Genomic DNA, 13,298 nt, shown 5'->3' on the forward strand with positions numbered 1-13,298 from the left:
GGGATGCATGATGACTAGCTCTGCTGGCAGGGAGTTGGCGTGGCCCCACTCCCATTGTCACGAATGGATCTATCCTCAAAGCTCACACAAGAACTGGCATTTTGTCCCTGGATGGAAGGCTCCATCAATACACACACACACACACACACCCTTAAGGGTATGTTTACACTGCACATCCCTTACAGCAGGCTGTAGAGTACATACACTATACACACCCCTAGCACAGGTATAAATAGCAGTGTAGATAGTGAGGCCTGCTTAACTGAGTAAAGACATGCCTGAACCCTGTGGGTATGTATCCTACAGAGCTCTCTAAATGCCAAAGCAGTGTCTACTCCATCCACACTGCTACTTTTAGCAGGGTAGTGTCCCACTGCTTCCCTGTTGCTGGAGCCTTTTCCCGCCACAGGGAATTGGGGAAGAACCTTTCTCTGCTTCCTCTCCCCCTACACCCTCCAGAGCCTTTCACTGACACATGTAACTACACACTGCAATGTGGATGCAGTCTGCTTTTCACTGTGATGTATAGCTACATACCCTACATGCCGCCACCAGTGGTATGCAGTATAGATGTACTCTAAGATTGCACTTGTTCTGTTAGGTAGTATTCAGTAAAGTGGCAAAAGACATTTCCATTGAAACCACAAGATGAAAAGAGTGAAGCTTAGTGCATTTTATTCCTTGAATCCAACAGAAATATAAACAAGTCTGTGATTAAAATGTAAAAGTAAACTTCATTGCTACAAACATGCTCTGTTTTTCATTAAGGAACTGACATAAATCACATATTGGATACTTGTTATTATTAAAGAAATCATTATGTGGCAGGCCGGCAGCCAATCAAAAACTGGCACACTAATGATGGTACTTTGCATGCTTTATGGAATTGGGTTAATTGTCTTCCTGGAAGTTATAGTTCTTTTTCATAACAGTTTTTTGTTCTCTCTGTGGAGGAGTGGAACTTGGGTTGCTGCACTCTGGAAAGAAATAAAAATGAAATTTATTCTGCAAATGTCTTTAGATCATCTATTTTAACAACTTTAGGTGTTTGTACAGCTGTTTAAAATATACAAAACTAAAGAACACTCTTACCTATTAACCTCAACTGTCAAAATATAATTTACCCAGCAAAAGAGAGCCTTTCCTCATTCAGCCACCTAAGACTCTTAGCACATCCACTCACCAAAAGTCCAAGAGAAAAAATGTGTCTTACAGCATTCCTCAAGATCACACATCAGAACTCCGGTGGACTAGAGGAGAGGGCCAATTTTAAAGTTCAGGCTTTTAAAAAGAGGCTATTAAAGAGCTATCCGTAGTTGCAAGTGCCGTGGTATTTCATGGGGAGGAAAGAAGTAGCTCGGTCCCAAACTCCTGCCTCACAGTAGTCACATCTGAGAGGTCTAGACAGTTTTGATATTAATGTTTATCCCAGGACACTGTTCAGCATTCTATATATCTAATTTTGGAAAGTTTACAGGATCTCACTTGGGAGACATGAATAATGTGGGAAGTTCTCCTGGGAGACCTCTCTTCTGCAGAGTTTTAATAAGGTTATTTTGGATTTTCAGGAAAGGTTATTTTTTCTGCTTTTTTCTAGGTGTAAATTTGTACTGTATGTATAAACAGATTAATTAAAAATGAAAATACACTTTGGTGTCATGCATGTTCACGTTAGTGGAAACGCCAATGTTATCTTTTCACATTTATACAAATCTGAAATCTGTTAAATTCTGGTAATCTGAATACATATTTTTTGTATCAGATTGGAATATAGAGCTTTGACACAAGAAGTAATTTAATAGAGTTATTTTGCAGGGAATCTATTTAGAGAAATGGTTATCTCCTTTTTATTAAGTTCCTCTCATCATGGAGCATATTTTAAATAATTGTACATTCACATTAAAATGTTATATAACAGTTGTGCATTGCAGTTAAACTATCTCCCATTAATTCTACAAGTTTCCAAACTTGCTTGTATCTTCTTAGTGTCACTTTTGAAAGGGCCTTCAAGCTGGCAGCAGTGAAATTTCTATTCTTCGGTAGCCTTTCATGGCTGAGACTGCAAAAATTGATAAATATTTCTACTAAGTGGAAACGATAGTCATAATAGGTTTATGTGAAGTATGGTAAATATCCTACCATACAAGTCACTAATGTGAGACAGTTTTGACAGTCACTGAAAATATTTTGAACTGTTTCCTCTCTAGTGAAAATACTTATTGATGTTACCAATATTATTATTTAGAATTACAATAATAGTGTCTGTAACACAATGTTTTAATAACACATTATTTTTTGTAAGATGTATTGGTTATCCTCAAGCACCCACTCTCTAGCCATAATCAGCCGGTTAGTTTTTTGTATGCTTCACAATAAACGTGTGTCTTTAGGAAAGACGTGAACCAATTTGTATCCCAGCATTCGTATCCCAGCCTTCCAGAAGATTTGCTTCTACTGCAAAATGTTCAATAAACTAAATGGCTGATTATGACTAGGATGGAGTTTCTTGAGGATCATCTATGTATCTTACAAAACAAAATTGTTTTGTCATTAAAATATTTTATTACCAATTTGGTATGTTTTATTCTTTTTCCTTACCCATTGTCTATTTGTTTGTCAGTCCCTCTTTTAGATAGTTTAGTCTCCAGGGCACAGACTGTCCTTTCTTTTATGTTTAGAAAGTAGAACATTGAAAGCAAACTACTGGAAACAAATAATAATAATGATAATCTATATCTAGAAAGCATTTTACCATGGAGAGAGATGTTCTGGGGCTACATCTTAAAATCATCCAGAAAGTGAAGCCAGGGGGGAATATAATAGCCCACTTCTTAAATTGAATACCTTGATGTGAGCATGTTCAACCAGTGCTCCATAATTTGAATTGGTCACCAGTGGATTTTTAATGATGGTTAAGGAGTTTGTATAAACCTGTAAATCTTTAAGTTGCCGAAAGCCTAACTCACTGAGAGATCACCAGATTCCCACAGCTGAAATCAGCAAAGGTCTTCAAGCTGAAGCCCAATGTTAATGAGGAGGGCTGGGCATTTTCTATAAGGGCCCCACTTTTGGAATTTGCTATCCCAGTTCTGTGTAATTCCCCAAACCTTGGCATGCTGCTAAGATTATCTCCAACCCCCAGCATTTGGAAATAGGAAGGGAATTAAAACTTTTGATGTGTCTTGTCTGCTGGTAGTGAGTTGCATTGCATTATACTGTTGCGTTTTAGTTATGTTTGGGTATTTATTTTGTTATGTATTTAAGTAATGTCAAGGGTGCCTAGAATTTATGGATAAACCCCATTTAACATTTGTATAAATCCAAATAAGTGGAGCTTTATGGTGAATATATATTTTTCTTACTGTCTCAAGGGTGTCATTTTAGACAGTGTGAACTGTTTGGAGGAGTGGAGGGCCAAAACTTCATGACACCCGTTACAAATTACAAAAAGGTCATTTTAAGAATTTGCCCTTTCAAAACAACTACTGGAACCTTAGAAAAAATCTTGTTTATGCCTAAAACGATCACAAAAACATTTTATAGGAATACATTGTCACTGTTAAAAGTTAGAGGGTTGTCAAAGCAAGATTGATAATGCACTCCTGGTTACAGCCTAAACTATGGAGTCACAACCTGTACCTGCATAAATAGTGATAATAATAATTAGTAATTAATAAAGTAACTGAAGCAGGAATTAGATACAAGTTGAACTGCTTTATGCAAACTCATTTCCAACTTGGTGAATTCCCTATCCTCATGTTATAGGATGAAATCCTGACCTCGTTGAAATAAATGGCAAAATTTTTACTGACTTCAGTGGGGCCCCGATTTTACCCACAATGTCCATTAAAATGTCAAAAGAGTAGTTTGGCCTGTAATTTACTTGTTATAATGAGAATTACATATTACAGGAGATTTTATAGATTTTGTAAATTTATAGTCCGAATCTGGTGTCAGGTTATGGAATTGAATTATTTTACTACCTGTCATTCAAACCTATTCAAGCTATCTGTGTGAATTACCTGTTGTTGGGTTCTTTTAATCTTTTGGGGCATGATCCAATGCCTGCTGACATCAATGTAGGAGCTTAGTCATGGCCTAAGTCTGCATCCGGGTTGCAGCTTCTTCCTACGCTGCATAGTAAACCTGGGCTCTGACTCGGGTTTAAGCCCAACCCCCTCTATCACCCAGGCACAACTCAGTCTGACTCAGGTCAGAGAGTCCTCAGGACTGGGTCCACGGCCTCAGCCAGGGATATCTGTCCGAGCCTGAATCCCACTATAATGCGAGTCCAAGCCCAGGCATTTAGCAGGGTGAATGCAGATCAAGTCCAGGTTGCCAGACTCACCAACTTTATCCTCACAATTGCCTGAGCCAGCGTTTCAAAGACCTTCCATCCCAAAACTTCCCACTTGATTCCCAGGAATCAAAAGCAACCCCCTGGGTCAAATACAGGTGCTCAGCAGCTCAGCATTTAACCCTTCATTTCCACATGGATTGTTCAACTGGAAACACAGTTAGCCCTCCTGTGTGTGAGCTATGGCCAGCACTAACAAGAAGTCCTGCATCAAATGCATTGCTAGCTTCAGAGGAACGCAGCCAGATTCTGGTTAATCTCTAGTGTGAGGCAAGCAAGATGTTTGACTTCAGCAAAAGCACAAGAAATGATCAAGTCTACAAAGCTATATTGGAGCAACTGGTGGCTTTGGGGGATCGATCAGTCCAGAGAACAAACCCAGCAGCTCAAGGCAGCCTACCACAAAGTCAAGGTGCATGACAATCTGCTGAGCAGAGATGGCATCAGAGGAGAGACAGCTGGTAGATGAAGGGCAAGAAGTGACTCTCATGCTGAGGTCGAGAAGGCTATTCCTCTGGAGTTGGTATTTGGAGGATGGTGGCCGCCAATCAGCTGTTTGGCGGCAGCCACCGAAGGAGCTGTGGCTGGTGGGTGCTGAGCACCCATTATTTTTTTTAACATGGGTGCTCCAGCCCCAGAGCATCCATGGAGTTGGCACCTATGAGCCCATTGATAAAAAGTATCATATTTTGACCTTGAAGAAAAGCAGCTCCTTTAAAGAGTAGAAAATGTAATTTTTTTATCATGGTCAGACAATAATATGGTCTTTTCTTTCAAGGCCCCTTCACCTCCACAGGGCAAATATATAGCACCAGGAGGTTGGAAGAGCAAACCCTCCAGCTATGGGCAAGGAGAAAGAAAGTTTTAAATGTGTTGATGGGAGAGATTCTCGATAAAGCCAATCAGCAGAAAGATCAGACTGAGTACTAGAAAGATAAGGATGCAAGAAGGGTGAAAGAGAGACTGCACAGCATGAGGAAAGGTTGGAGGCATAGTTCTTGGGGTGTGACTGCAGGTTGAGGGATGAAGACGGAGCACAGCAGAAGGAGCTGTTTGAGCAGTTACTTGCATTCCTGGCCACCCAAGTGCAGGCTCCCGGGCCAGCTGCACTGCCACCTGCACTTCCTGAACCAGCCCTACTCCCTGAATCCCCTCCACACTATTGTATCCTGCAGACTATTCAGCCTTTGGGCAAATCAGGGCTTGGCTGTTCCATGTCACAGGTTAGTATATGGAACAGTTGTGGCCCACACGTGCAAAACACACCTTTCTCTGTTTTTGCACTGTGTTTGGTTACTGTGTTGTATGTTTGAATGGCAGCTGGTTTGCATGACAGGTTTTTAAATTGGTATTTTATGTTTAAATACATGTTTAAAATAAAGTGTTGAATTTGCACACCAGGCTGCATTAGCAATTTTTAATATATGTAATGAGGTGGAACTTCATCACGGTGCTCCATAAATTGTGGGTTTAAGAACATGGCCAGTCTCAGTAAAATTACAAAAAATGCAAGAAAAGTCATCACGGTAATCCATAAGCATAAAAAAATCTCCATACATTTCAGCATACTTTGTGTAAAGGCACATTAAAAGTGTTTGCAAAATTCATAATAAAATACATTTAAAAAATGCTCCCTCAGTTGCCCCACACCCAGAAACAGCACAATTACAAATACCATTTCACTTTCCCTCATGCATGGGACCATGTATGCCCATTATGTGGGAGCACAAAGCATCCCTGATTTCTGTTGCACATGTGGATCCAGCTCCAGTAATGACAGGTGCACTTTCTGGCTGTGTGTACCAGTTCAGCAATCTAGCAGTGCCTTAAATCCACTCTTGGCAAAAAGATTCTCCCTTATCCTCTCAGACATTGTGCAGAACACAGCAGGCCACAATAATGCAGTCAGCACTGACGATACTGGCATCCAAATGGTTCTGAAGGCAGTACCAACAGAGTTCAAGCTGCCAAATGCACATTCAGCCACCATCCTACAGCTACTGAGTGTGTAGCTGAATGTTCTTTTACCTGCTCCTCTGAAATCAGGATTTGGTTTTGTAACCCATGGCAAAAGGCGGTAAGTGGGGGGCCCTAGAATAACAGTGGGGCCAGTGACTCCATTTATAACAATATCATTCAGTGGGAATAATGTCCCAGCTTGTCCAGGAAGGTAAAGTCCCAATTTCCAGAAAATCCTGACATCATGCACCTTGCCAGTGTATCCCACATTAGCATCCATTAATCTGCCTCTGTGGTCTATCAGAGCCTGCATAGCGACAGAATAATACCTCTTGCAGATTATGTACTTGTGTTCCTTGTGAAGGGCAAACTGTGGCATGAGTCTCATCAATGGCCCCAGCACAGTTTGGAAAACCCATTCTCTCAAAGCTAGCAATTATTTCAGGAACATTTGTAATGCCCACCTCCAGTAGGTAAACCACCGTCCTGGTTGCCTCACAAACCTCTGCCACAACATCCCCACAATTGACTTCCAAACTGGTTAGTAACAGACCTGTAGCAATCAGTGGTAGCCAACTTTCAGACAGTTGTAGCAACCTGCTTCTGGACCAGCCTAGCCTTCCTCATTTGTGTTTCCTGGCACTAAAGGGTCAGGGCAAGCTGATAACAAACCTCCAGTAATGTCTGCTTCATCATGCAAAAGTTCTGGAGCCACTGCTGGTCATCCTAGGTCCACATGACAAGGCGATCCCACCAGTCTGTGTTTGTGGCCATGCTCTTAAATACCAGGAATATGTGGCTATGGCAACAGGCATGAGCAGCATCAGGGGAGAGGTGCTTTGGCAGGTCAGATATTGCCGCTAAAATGTCCACCAGCATCTCACAGATGCTCTGCATGATTCCTGAAATAGGACTGACAGCATGAGTTGGAGAAGTTCTTCCACTGAGTTGGGATCATGTTGATGATGACTCTGGCTTCTGGGAGCATGCAGATTCAAAAATGGCTTGGCTGGTTGTGTTGGTGGGCTCAAACCACCTCTGATCAAGTCAGGCAGGATGGACTGACCACAATCCACTATGAACCAAACCCTAGAGGCAGCTACAGCTGGTGAGGGTGCTAGGACCCCTGGGATATCTTGATGCCTCCCCAGAAGCAGAAGATCTTACTCGGGTCTGCATAAAGCAGTATGGACACATCAGCATGGTTGGGTGGCCTGGATTTACAATGCAGTGTGGATCCCAAGCAGAAGCTTTGAAACACCAAGTTTGCAGGTACGGGTCCCACAGGCCCAGGCTTACTATGCAGTGTAGACATAGCCCCCGATATTTAAGTTGAGCATCTGGCTGTAGGCTGGGGCGGTGAGCCAGGAAAAAAAAAGAGAGAAAGGGTGATCAGTCCCCCCCTGCATGTGGCATTTTTAGTGCTCTTCATTCACCTGAAATCTGGGACTGGCTTCCAATTTATGCCTCTGAATAACTAAGCAGTATTCTTGTGGAATGTGCACAGTGAGCACTGTGATAGACCCAGACCAGTTGGGAACAGCAGAGTAGCAGAAGGGAGATATACTGGCCACTGGATAAGTAGTTTTCTGTTCCCTGAGTGACCAGAACAGAGGCTGCTCCAGGCTAATAGACCACCTGACTCCAATTAACCTGCTAAGAGTCAGGTGAGGCAGTTAAGCACCTGACTCTAAGTAAGGCCCCTCTGATGCTATAAAAGGGCTCACTCCAGTCAAGCCAGGGAGAGTGAGTGAGTGTGTATATATATACACACACACACACACACACACACACACACAGAGAGAGAGAGAGAGAGAGAGAGAGAGAGAGAGAGAGAGAGAGAGAGAGAGATGTGTGTGCAAGAAGCTGAGAGTGAGTAGGCGTACTGCTGGAGGACTGAGAAGTACAAGCGTTATCAGACATCAGGAGGAAGGTCCAGTGGTGAGGACAAAGAAGGTGTTGGGAGGAGGCCATGGGGAAGTAGCCCAGGGAGTTGTAGGTGTCGTGCAACTGTACTAGCAGACACTCTAAACAGCTGCAGTCCACAGGGCCCTGGGCTGGAACCCGGAGTAGAGGGCGGGCCCGGGTTCCCCCCATACCTCCCAACTCCTGATCAAACACAGGAGGAACTGATCTGGACTATAGCTTCTACCAGAGGGGAAGGTCTCTGGACTGTTTCCTGACCCACAGGGTGAATCTGTGAAGCGAGCAAATCCGCCTATAAGCGCAGGACCCACCAAGGTAGAGGAGGAACTTTGTCACAGCACTCATTGGTTAAAAGAAGATAGCCATAATTCTGCAGTATTAACAAAGCATTGTGAAGTGAGGGGCAGGTGGTAGGGAACAGTGCATGCATGTATGGTATCCCTTTTGAATGCCACATTTCCTACTTCTGCTCATTAACTGCAATACCATAAGGTAAGTACAGGTTTCATTCCTAGCTGAGAGTCCAAGTAACTTTTTGTTTTCTTAAAAACAGCAGTTTATCTTTTAATGTAAATCCATTTCCTCCAAAATACAGACATACTTCCTCAAATGTGTCCCCTTTTCATACTTTTCTCATGACCCTTTTCTACCCTGTGGAAATTCAGCAAAACATTCCCATTGTTATTAATACCAGTGCAATTCCACTTGTGTTAGCCACATTTGGGGTCCCAGTGTACACAAGGTAATAGCAGTCATCAGCATTTTGAGCAAGTGTCTTCTAAACCTATTCAAGGCATAGAATCATAGTATATCAGGGTTGGAAGAGACCTCAGGAGGTCATCTAGTCCAACCCCCTGCTCAAAGCAGGACCAATTCCCAACTAAATCATCCCAGCCAGGGCTTTGTCAAGCCGGGCCTTAAAAACCTCCAAGGAAGGAGACTCCACCACCTCCCTAGGTAACGCATTCCAGTGCATGTTTAATCGAAGTAGTGCTTAAATTATTAGTGACCCCTCAACACTGGGAGTCCTGGGACTCCAACAGTTTGTAACTCCAGTGAAGCTGTATTGGTGTTCGCAATGATGGGGAAACTTTGCAAAATTTCTGTAGTGTAGACAGGCCAATGTTTACAATGTTGAGTAGTGTTCTGGGTGGGGAAGGTCTCAATATACAGTGTGGCAAGTGAGCCTGTCTACACTTGGTTTTTTTTCTGCAACTTCTGATCCAGCAGGAGTACCTGTTTTTGAGTGCCAAACCCCTGTTCACCCACTTCAGCACTGATTATCCTTAATGTGCAGGAACAACCCCTTGCCGAGATCTTGAAAAGAATTAATAGAGCCACTTTCAATAAAATATGACAGGTTTTATTTTTTTGTTTGGGTTTTGTTTTTTGTTAAGTTTGGCTTTAAGTACTTTGTACAAGCATTTGTTCTTGATTTTTTATTCCATTGTAGAGTTGACTTAACTATTTTTATAGGACTATTGATTTTATATAACTTGTGATTTTTCTATATCTATTTTTAACTGACTCACATGAGTTTGTTGAATAAGTAGCCTCATTTTTTCTTTGATGCTCTGGCATCAGTAATCTGTGTGTCTGGTTGCAGCCTACAATATGGGCACTTGTGTCAAATTCTGCTCATTCTTCTGCACATCAGCTGTATTTCCTTGGAATTCCAAAAATATGTTTGGTATTTTCTTCTGAGAATTTTTTCAGACATTTGAAATTCCCAAAACCTATCACTGGATTCAGTGGTTTGCTGTCTTCTATTTTCCTTGATCCAGGAGACCGTGTTCAATTTATGTTCTGGTTGGTCAAGATTTTTTTTAAAATGAGGCCCTAAATTTAGGGATCTCAGTAAGTGGCCTGGGTTTCAGAGGTGCCTATCACCTAGCACCTCCCATTGAACAGAACTATTTAGGTACCTACTGATCTGAGCTCTGAAATCAATGCAAGCAGCTGGGTGCTTACAACATTTTCAAAAGGTGTTTATGTATACACCTGCCTATCTAGATACGGAAATTGTATATTAAAGCTGAATTTTATCTTTAAAGGCCTCCCCATCTCACTTTCAAGTCTTTTTTTTTTTTTTGCTTACTGTATGTGGTTTCTTACAGTGTTTTCATTTTTATTATATTTGTTTTTGCTTGTGCAATGCTCTTGGTGAGGGAGGGCCTAAGAAGGGAGCTTTATCATTTCCATTATTTGAGCAAGAAAATACAGGAAATTAATTAGATAACTTACAGGAGGTTTACATGGCATTCATCACATCACTGAGATGTTAAAACTTTGGTAATTTCACAAGCCATCCTTGTAATTTTACAACTGCAACAGACTGACAGATATGTTAACTTCAATTTCTTGAGAGACTATCTGATTAAAAAACACTGTAATAAAGTTGCCATTACAATGCAATTAGTATAAAATGTTCACGGTACAGCTTCCCCCTACAAAGTTATTACAGTTTTTCCAACAAGTAATTGTAGTTGAAAATAATGAGAACAGTAGGAGCATCTATATAGGTCCTTTTGTTAGTGAAATATGTTGCTGTTTTAAACGCTGCTAACAATGGAATAATTAGGAGAAATTACAGATTGGTATGCAATATGACTGTAAGTGTTACAACAAAAGAACACACTAAGGAAAGAACTCCAAAAGACAAGAGAACTGTGCTCCATCCCTACGAACCAGTTATCCCTACAAAAAGGGCAAGAGTAATTTTGAATCAATTACTTGCGCCTTGTAATATGAGTATATATTTCCTGTAATGACAATAGGCTGGCATCACAGCATCCTACTTGGTATTCACCAGACTTTGTCATTGTGACCAGAACCTCTTTGATTATCTCATCTCTAACCTCTCTGACGTTTGACTCTTATGTGTGCCATTTGACACAGATAGAGATCATTCAATCTATTATACAAACGGGCTTCGTTTGCAAATTGTAGCTATTAGTGCTCATAAAGTGGCTAAAAGTTAGGGACTGGAAGTCATTGAAAAAATGGATGTGAATAAAATTGCATTTTCAGTGCCAGCAGAAATAAAATAAAAATAAAAATCTGTTCCCATTGCTGTTTTTATTTTATTTTAACTGTTAGTAAATGCAAACTCTTATTGCAAATATTGTTTAAATGAAAATGTAGGGCACAAAAGCCCAGAAAAGTAATTCTAGCAAACTAGTATATGTATCCTACATGCAGCTGTGTCTAACTGTTTTATACTGGTTTGTAATGTTGCTATGCATTGTTAAACAGATGCCATGATTAACGCTGCGGTCGCTTCATTTTAGTGGTGGGTATATATTCTGTATGAAAGATGGGGCTGCCTGCAGGGTCTTTGTTAGAGCCCCTTCTCTTGAGAATGTGCTCCTCTTACTTATAAAATAGACTGAATCACTTGGCCATAAGGACACATCTTTTTAAAGGGGTTTTTGTGGAATGAGATGCTGTATGAGAGCAGAGCTGAGAGTTAGCGATGGTGTGGTATTTCTTTTATTATATCTATGATGTATAATTTATTTAGTTATTTGTATAACTGGTGGGGTTGCTGCTGGTTCTCTTTTGTTTATATTAATTGTGATTTTAGTTAATTTTCAGGGGCACCTAGAGGGAGAGAGACTTGTGGTTTTTTTTTAAATCTAAATAAAAAATATAGTAACAGAAATATGCAGCTTTTCATCTAAGGATCTCAAAATGCTTTATAAAGAAAATAAGCATGAAATCCCCATTTTACAAATGGTTAAACCAAGGAGCTGAGGGGACTTGCCCAAGCTCATACAGCACACCTTGGGCAGAGCTAGGAATAGAACTGATGTCTCCTGAGCTGTTATCTGATACCTTAGCTCTGTGCCAAATATGTTGTTTTTAAAGCGGTTTATGATCCTTTGGCACAAAGATACTATGTAAATGTAACCTAGGATAGATATCTGAAAACTGAATTAATTTCAAGATGCAAAGATTATGAAATGATGCCTGAAGATTTGAGTGCCAAGTAACACAAATATGAATAACCAGTTTTGCAACTATGTACTTCCTGAACACCTGAGTATTGGTTAATTAAAAATGTCTAGTGGAAATATTCAGTTATGCATCTTCTCAGCACTTAGGGTTTGCATGTTTACTTCATAGAGATTTCTAACATGACTATAAATTCCTTTCTATAGTGCTCACTGTATGGGGATAATTTCTGAAGTTAAATAATCCTAAATATGAAACAATACAATTGATGTTTAAAAGATATTCTAAATTTGTTTGTCATGCTTAAATAATGTTTTCAGCTGGTCTGCTTTCAAGTAGCTCAAATAATACACATTTCAATAATTATACAGATTTATTTTGATGTTTTGATTATGAAAATATAGCTCATAAACCAAAAGCATAACATCTCCAATCACATCTACATTTCATTTGTAAGGAAATAAACAATGTAACTGTTTTGACATGTTTATTTCTTGGAGCTGAACAAATTAACTATATGACTTCACAGTATAGATCATGTAAATAATATAATGTCCTCTCAATATCATGCATGGTTTGCTATTGCCATTGTTTGTGAAAGGAAAACAAATTATTCCCTTTGGAATAGTATTTCTGAGTTAACAGTGTATTCAATTAGCAAACACATTTTATTGTAAAAAATGGTAAGACTGTGTCAAGGCTGACATGCAGAAGGTGGGGGCCTGCAAGGATTTTTAAAAATTAATACTGGCCACTCCAGGCTTGTATTAAACTCCCAAGGTTACAGCTTCTCTCTGACCTTGGATGGTTAGATGCTGCCACCACCCAGGTGCAAACACCCCCTTTTTGAAGCCCAGGAAGGCGCACTTGGGAATTCCTTCCTGTCGGGTACCCTCAAGCCCTTTCACTCCCCCTCCGGGGAATAGCTGAGAAAGAAAACAAAGAAAATTAGCTGTTGCTACCAGCTAATTAAATAACATATGCCCAAACCTCTTAGGGACACAAAAATTCAATCCTGTTCTTAAAAGTAAATTTTATTAAAACAATACAAGGATTAAGCATCAAGATAGCTTCTTCCAGCTTAAAGGTTACAAGTAAA

General features: G+C 40.4%; 1 protein-coding gene across 1 annotated transcript in view; it reads left to right on the forward strand.

Moving 5' to 3' along the window:
• RNF180 (ring finger protein 180) overlaps nt 1–13,298 on the forward strand; it is a 132,550-nt gene that overhangs the window by 55,291 nt on the left and 63,961 nt on the right. The window lies entirely within an intron of this gene.

Source organism: Emys orbicularis, chromosome 6, assembly GCF_028017835.1.
Source record: "Emys orbicularis isolate rEmyOrb1 chromosome 6, rEmyOrb1.hap1, whole genome shotgun sequence".
In the NCBI taxonomy this organism is placed as follows: domain Eukaryota; kingdom Metazoa; phylum Chordata; order Testudines; family Emydidae; genus Emys; species Emys orbicularis.